Raw genomic sequence first — 7,940 nt, 5'->3', positions numbered from 1 at the left:
TCAGCGTCATATCCAGAGGTTGTGTTTGGGAAATAGATGTATGAGTGCTGCCAGCATTACTGCAGAGGTCGAAGGGGTGGGGGGTCAGCCTGTCAGTGCTCAGTCCATAAGCCGCACACTGCATCAAATTGGTCTGCTGTGAGATACTGTGTGTATATATATATATATATATATATATATTTCTGAAAGAATTCTCTAGTGTTCACAAAGGCTGCATTTATTTGATCAAAAATACAGTAAAACAGTAATATTGTAAAATATTATTACAATTTTATTACCATTATTAACATTGAAACAACTGTTTTCTATTTTAATATTTTAAAATGTGATTTTTCAGCATCCATTACTCCAGGCTAACTCCTGATTTGGGGTTCAGGAAACATTTCTTATTATTATCATCAATATTTTTGTGCTGCTTAATTTGTTTTGTGAAACCTTTTTTTTTCAGGATTCTTTGATGAAATGGAAATCTTTTATTACATTATAAGTGTACTTACCAGGGTCGGAAATTAACAGGGGCTTGTGGCAAAAATGCCACCAAAATGAACAAAAATGCCCCACAAATTCAAGATAAAGGGGCAAAAATTGCCCATGCACAATGAAACAGTCAATTACGGCTGTTGCAATTAAAATTAAATGTGAAAATGAATGAAAAGTGTCCATTCGCGGAATTACATTTTGATTCCCTCACACTGCATCACATTGCTCTTTGCGCGTAGTTTTTTTTTTTGCAGCGTTGAGCCTTATAACCAGTCACAAGCGTTTTCGTTCAGCTTAGGAATGCATATATTTGGATTCTTAGGATTCTTGAATTCACTCATCATAGACAACATCGTGCAGATACAATGTAAATAAAAGATTCATTTTGAGTTTTTGCATAACTTGCGCTTGACTAGACTAATGTCATGGACCGACATGTTTGTCTGTGAAGCTAGAGACTGAATATATGACGAGCCGTTTTCCCAAAACGCAGACACAAAACACACAAAAAAGTTTTTATATGTATTCTATTAATTGACATTAATAATCATTATTACAAGAGCAATAATCGACAATAACGTTTTTTTTTTGTCATAATATTGTAGCCATATTAGCTCCTGTTTCTAAATGTATAATTTAGATACAATGTTAAACAGTCAATTGTTATTGGCAACAGTTTAAAGTATTTTGATTGATTGAAGTAATTGGTTAAATTCAAGTATTTGACATTAAAGAAAACACAGATACAATTATTAAGGTAGTGATAAAAATTGCCCTCACAAATGTATTGATTTCCAGGGGGCAAAAATGGCCCCTTAATGGAAAAGGTAATTTGTACGTACTTGTTTTTTTTTTGGCTAAATAAAAGTGTTAATTTCAACCCCCCATTAAAAAAAAAATATGACCCTAATCTTTTGAACGGTAGTATAAATACACTACACTTTACAATAAACAAGTAATGTTTCAGAACATAGCTTGACAATACTTGGATGATTTGTTTTACAACATAAACTGCAAACACTCACATCCCAAATGTTCTTTTGTAGTTACCAAAAAAAAAAATTTTTTTTTTGTTGCAGTATGGGTCAATATTAGGGGTGAAACGGTTCAACTTACTCACGGTTCGGTTTGTATCACGGTTTTAGAGTCATGGTTTCGGTATGATTCGGTATGTGCTATGTTTAGGCAAAAACTATACTGTCAAATAAAAATAAAGAAAATAAGAATAATCTATCTAACTACAAGCAACAACACAAATAAATACAATAGAGTATAAAGGTACAAATAAAATAAACAGTGATTTTCAGTTTTTTTTAGGTCGGTGTAACATTAGTTTTTAAGTACAGAAATTGAATAAAGTAATGAAATGTAAAACAGCATTGCATATTTGACTGTATAAATTAAGATTAATCTTTATTAAAGTTACAAAAGCTATTCAATCAAGAGCAGTGAGTGATTTCTTTGTTGTTGCTGTTTGATTAATATTAAGAAAGTGCTGTCACTATAAGAGAATGCACTGATCCAGTGCACTGATAAAGTACGTTCAGGCGGCTATGTCTGCTATAGGATACTTACTAAGACGGGCATTTTGACATACTTTTTGTGTGAATTTGTCCATTTAAACACAATATACTTCAGAGAGAGCTTAATATTTGCGCGTGTTCTGAGGCGCGGGTTTGTGCGCTTCGGATGAGCGCACGCACAAATCTTCTCACTGCGCGCGCGAGCTCGCGTCCTCTGGCTCTTACATGTTTAAACTGGCAAAGCTTACATGAGCTTAACTTAAACACAGATATCAACGTGTGCTGTTCAGGTCTCACCTGTGCCCGCGCGCTATCAGCACCCGGGTGATGACGGAATAAATGACTGCTCATATTCCTTCATACGGCATTCGCATTGAACAAGAGTGAATGGTTTGTCCACGTTTTTTTTTATTTTTTATCGCTGTTGTTGTAATGTATTGGGAAGCCAGAATGCGCATCCATCAACAGAATCATATATTAGCCGAACCCTGTTTGTTTTACGTGTTATTTATAGCAAACCATATTACAGATGCAGTTGTCAGATTTAAATTGAACCGCGGTCCTAGCGCGTGTGTGAACTCTGGAGAACCGTACGGTTCTATTTTTTTTCCGCAAACCGTTCCACCCCTAGTCAACATCGCCAATTTATATTTATCACAGACCTTGATTTACTTACAAATTGAAAAATCACATTATAAAAACCCATAGCAAAATCTCCAGTTAACCCAAATTAGTCTTTTGACCACATTTTTAATCTCAGCCATATTACAATTACTGTATTGTGATTGATTTTTGTATTACACCAACTAAACCACAGCCATGTAAAACATATTTGACATTTAAAATAAACTATGCAGAACAGGATTTTGAACCAGTGATATTTTACTGTAGGTGGTGCTTCACAGAACACAGCAAAAATAGTGACTGTCAAAATGACTTCATGCTCAATGCTGTTTCGGAAAAAACTCAGATTAACATGGAAAAGTTTGGATTAAACACTTTACTGTTTTATCACATTGCATTTGTTTTGGACTCAGTGTTAATGTGCTGTATCTTCTTGAATGTGAAGATGTTCAGTTTTTATTGTAAAATGTATTCAGTGAGTGAATTGCAGACTTCCAAAACTTTCACATAAGAATGTCACTGTAGTCCAGTTGTCCAGAAACCACTTCCTCTTTCTTGCTTTCCCCTAATTACCTTAGCAATGATTCTCTTTTGTCAGTGCAGCAATCTGGGTGTCCTGGTGAGCTCAAGATCTCGTGTGATTCTCCTCTGGGCTGCTGGATTGGGGTGTGGGACATTCTTGGTTCACTGTTTTCTGGTATGTGGAGTCTTCCTGCCCTTATTGCTGTTGATGTGTTGCAGGTGCAAAGCAGTCTTTGTGTTTATCGTCCGTCTTAGCATTTGTGATTGGTTTGAACGTTGAGATAAGCTTTGAATTCTTTCGTTTAAACCTCAGACACAAATGCCAAAACAATTTTGCTTGTTTATTGTTTTATGATTTACTTGATGCAGTTTTTTGAAGAGTATGTACACTTATACTTGATCATCCTCAACCAGTGGCGGTTCTAGAGTGAGTAGATATCCGGGGTTTAGCCCAGAGACATATGTGTCAAAATACATGGGATACGCTTACAAATATATATATATATAGATAGATATTATATATATTATATTATATGTATTATAATATATATTTAAAACAAAGCGAAGTATAGGCCTAATTAAACATGGTGAATCTTCGACTCACCCGATTTGTTCAAAAACGCAAATTCATTCAGTAAGGAAACACCGCTGTGTGCTGCTACAGAGATGCTCAACATGGCTTTGTTTGGAACCATTTTCTTTTAGAGAAATAGAGCAAAAAAGACAATATTGTCTTTACAATTTAAATCACTTACTATTTATAGACTATTATATAGACTATATTATATAGACTTTATCGTTGGTTGGCCAGTTTACATGTCAATCAGAAGTACGAGCCTCAGTGGGGCGGGTCTTGTCGGGGGTGAATGACAATAGACAGTAGACACTGTTGGATGTGCAGAGAGCAAATCTGCAGTACTAATAGAAATTATTTTAATGCGCATGAAAACTCAGTGATGATTCGTTCAGGGCATAGTAAAAACATTCGAGGCTTCATCCCCCTTAGCCCACCCCTAGCGCCGCCCCTGTCCTCAACTTTATAGTCTGACATTTGAGAAAGCAGTGCTGTTTTCCCAGCAGTTGATGACATATGTAGTTCTGTCACAGTGTTTTGAAGCCAGGGTTATTATAGTTAACTAAAACTAAAACAATAAAAAAAGAAACACTGTCATTACTTAAAATAATATAAACATTGACTGAAATAAAAGAAAAGAAAATGTATAAATAAACTTCAACTTATTTTCATTTAGTCGCCAAAGCAACATTTCTCATTCATTTAATTTGTTAATGTACTAAAATAACTAAAACTGAAATAAAAATGAACAAAAAAACAATATATTTTATAAAATAACAATATATTAAAACAGTTACTAGAAATGACAAAAACACTTTCTCTAAAAATTACTGTTAGTACTATTTAAAATGAAAACAGAAAATACAAAAATAAAAACTCAATTCAAAATAATATATAAAATATAAAAATCAATTCCAAATATAAAAACCCATAATAGTATGTAAATGATGCTAAAATAACATAATGTTTCAATCTAAAAGAAAAGAGAGAAAACGTCTTGCTTTGCATTTTTTCCAGCAGAGATGTGAGATTTGTGTAGCATGGTTACTGCGGAAGTGAACGGCATTGTGGGACATAAAGAGAGTTTGAGTAATGCAGCTTCGTGTTCCTCTTGGTGTCTTATGTAATCAAAGGGTCAGAGTTTGCAGAAGGTGGCCCCATTTATATGCATGATGGAAGGGAGTCTAGAGCTAAACAAATAGCTGTTTTGTGGTTTCTTTTAGAGCGTGCAGTGGGCACTGAATGTGTGCGTCTTTAGACGTTTGGGCAGGAATGCTTAGAAGATATAAATTAGAAATGCATTGTCGTATGATAAAAAAAGGGATTATTGGGGCCTTTTTGCCTGAAGCTTCTGTTTATCTTTCTTGAAGTTAATATATAACCCAGTATCTTTTTTTTAAACAACACGATTTGGTCTAGTTGTACTTAATTGTGATGTAAATTTCCCTGTACAGTGCGTGTCATTTACATGACGACACGCCTCAACCCTTGTGACTTTTTTGTCTTTTTCCACCAATTTATTTTATTTTCATTATTATTTCCTGCCCCTAACCTCCCATATTTATTTTTGCTTTGTTTCCATGGATACCTTGACAAGCTGCTGCACACATAATTGCTGACTTTGAGGTAGAGAACACGCCCTTTTCATCTGACAGCTATCAGTAAGCAGAAACCTAGGGCATAAAATAAATCAACATGCACACAAAGTTTCATTATGCCAGGTCATGATGTTGTGCGTTACAGGAGATGCATTTGGATTATTCCAAATCTTGTTGCTGGGAGCCAATGAAAACGCCTTGTACATTTGCTAGGCAAGGGTGGATTATATGTGTCTAGCAGTGGAGCCTGAGGTCATCTTTTACAGTGTCAGCCCCTCCCCCTGCATATCAGCCAATGCTGCCACTGTCTGGTAATCTTGAAAACTGCCTCTACAAGAGGATTCACCACTTTAATAGGATTTACATGATTGCTCTGAGCTATTTGTTGTTGGAATAACTGTACGATTGATGCCTGATTATTCTCTGGAAGTATCAGTTAGAATGTCTGTTCAAAGCTGCAGAACAGTTACAGTCTGTCTGCATTTTGTCTGGGAATGAGTTACTGGATAGCTGGTTATTTGAAAAATTATTTAAACTGCAAAAACAAGCTGCTTCTTCATGTGAATTCTAATTCTGGTTATAAATAAACTGATGTGTTGACCAGTGTTCCTACAATCCAGAGAATTTCAAAGGCCTGGAATAATTATCAAATTTTATAAAATCTTAAAAGAACATGGAAACATGGTAAAGTTATTTTGAAAGAAATCAGCAAGGATGCATTAAATTGATAAAAAATTACAGTAAAGACATTTCTGTTTCAAAGAATCCCAAAAATAACATGTCTTATGTTTCCACAGAAATATTAAGCAGCACAAATGTTTTCAACATTGATGATAATAAGAAATGTTTCATAGAATGATTTCTGAAGGATCATGTGACATTGGAGACCGGAGCAATGGCTGCTGGAATAAATTAAATACAGGAATAAATTACATGTTGAAATAGAAACCAGTTGTTTTTAAATTGTAATAATATTTTAAAATATTACTGTTTTACTGTGTTTTTGATCTAGTAAATGCAACCTTGGTGAGCATAAATGCTGGTCAGACAAAGATTGTGAATTGAAACATATGCAACGAAAATCGATAAATCCTCCTAATTTTTTTTCCTCCTAATTCTTAATTTTCTTAATTTTATTTAATTTCTTAATTCTTAATTCTGCTCTTCCTTGGCTTCATCTGTTATCTCAAGATGATATAAGACTTTTAGTTAATACAGTTTTGGGTACCAGACAAAACTCTACCGACAATTTTGGATACCAGACAAAACTAATATCTTCTGACAGGATCTGTTAAAGAGACTAGATCCAATATTACTTGTGTGGAGATCAGATCTAATATTACTGATCCCAGACTTTCAAGCGGTAGTGTAATAGTTTCTAGTTATGCTTTGTTATGAATTATTTCTTGAACTAGAAATAAAAATGTATCGAATGATATCTCTATATGGTATCTAAAATCTAAAATGGTAAATAAATAAATAAATAAAATCATAAATTCATTTGTCCAAAAATATTGGAACTATTAGAATTAGAATATGCCGATAGTTGTAGTGCAGTGAATACCCTGCCACAAATAGGGTGTTGTGGGTGGTTGCCAGGTACCATCTCTGTGGTTGCTAATAAGCAGCGGTGGACTGTAACGAGGTATTTTTACTTTGTTATTGTACTTAAGTTTACTTTTCAAGTAGGCTATCTTTACTGGAGTAGTTTTATTTTGAGTAACTTTTACTTTTACTTCACTACATCCCAAAGCGTAAGATTTTACTTTTTACTCCACTACATTTCATAAAACATGTTGTTACTCCTTATTTTGAAATAAAGAAATCATCACGCACTCCGAGACGCAAAAGCGGTGTCCGATTCATGAACTAACTGATTCTTTTCAATAAACCTGTTAAATAGGTTCATAAATCGCACCAAACGATTCCGATTGCAGCTGTTTTCAAGTCAGCAACCCACTGATTCAAATGATTCGTTCAGAGCGAGTCTTCAGTGAACTGAATTCACAAGTCTGACAAGAACCGGGAATCCCCTGAGTGCATGCACGACTGATGGCGCGAAATGTAAGTCACTAATGTCGAATATATTTAAGGTCACAACTGTCAGTTGTTTGTGAACTAAATTTGATGTAAAATGTGATCTGTTTAAGCCCACTGAAATGCACGTCCACAAAAATGTCTGTGTACTGTAGGTTTTAGGTAAAAAAAATAGAAGCACACACATTAACACAAATTAAAATAACGCATGCATGTTCACCTTCCCCGCTGCTGCAGCATTTTTATTAAAATGTTATTCATTTAGCCCTATTTGACGTTTGTTTTTATAGTTTTTTTGTCAACACACATTTTTTGACAATTCATAATAATTAATGGATAGAGTGGGGGAAAACGCCCCCGTAAAGGGTTAGTTCACCCAAAAATGTAAATTAGCCCATGAATTACTCACCCGGAAAAATAACCATATTTAAAACGTAATAATCAATTTAATCTAACTTGCGCTCACTGTTGTAAGAGAGATCAGAACAAAACAACGGTCACGAATTAGAAGTACAAAACGAGTATTTGTAAAGAAGAATGTCAGAGGATTTCGATATAAGCCAAGAGGAGACTGGTTTTCCT

The 7,940-nt window shown here is 34.5% G+C and overlaps 1 protein-coding gene across 3 annotated transcripts in view; it reads left to right on the top strand.

Annotated features, from left to right (window-relative positions):
* LOC107724568 (protein FAM49B-like) overlaps positions 1–7,940 on the top strand; it is an 81,618-nt gene that overhangs the window by 29,368 nt on the left and 44,310 nt on the right. Inside the window, exon 3 of one of the 3 annotated variants that reach the window (XM_016533546.1) lies at positions 3,231–3,324. The exons of 1 other annotated variant lie outside the window; for it this stretch is intronic. The gene's annotated coding sequence lies outside the window, so the exon portion shown is untranslated. Of the gene's footprint in view, positions 1–3,225; positions 3,325–7,940 lie in introns of all 3 variants that reach the window. One more of the 3 variants, XM_016533547.1, reaches the window with a different exon arrangement.

The sequence above is a fragment of the Sinocyclocheilus rhinocerous genome, unplaced genomic scaffold, assembly GCF_001515625.1.
Source record: "Sinocyclocheilus rhinocerous isolate Xijiao unplaced genomic scaffold, SAMN03320098_v1.1 scaffold1507, whole genome shotgun sequence".
Classification (NCBI taxonomy): domain Eukaryota; kingdom Metazoa; phylum Chordata; class Actinopteri; order Cypriniformes; family Cyprinidae; genus Sinocyclocheilus; species Sinocyclocheilus rhinocerous.
The sequence above is the reverse complement of the archived record's forward strand: the minus strand, read 5'-3'. Positions and strand labels throughout refer to the sequence as shown.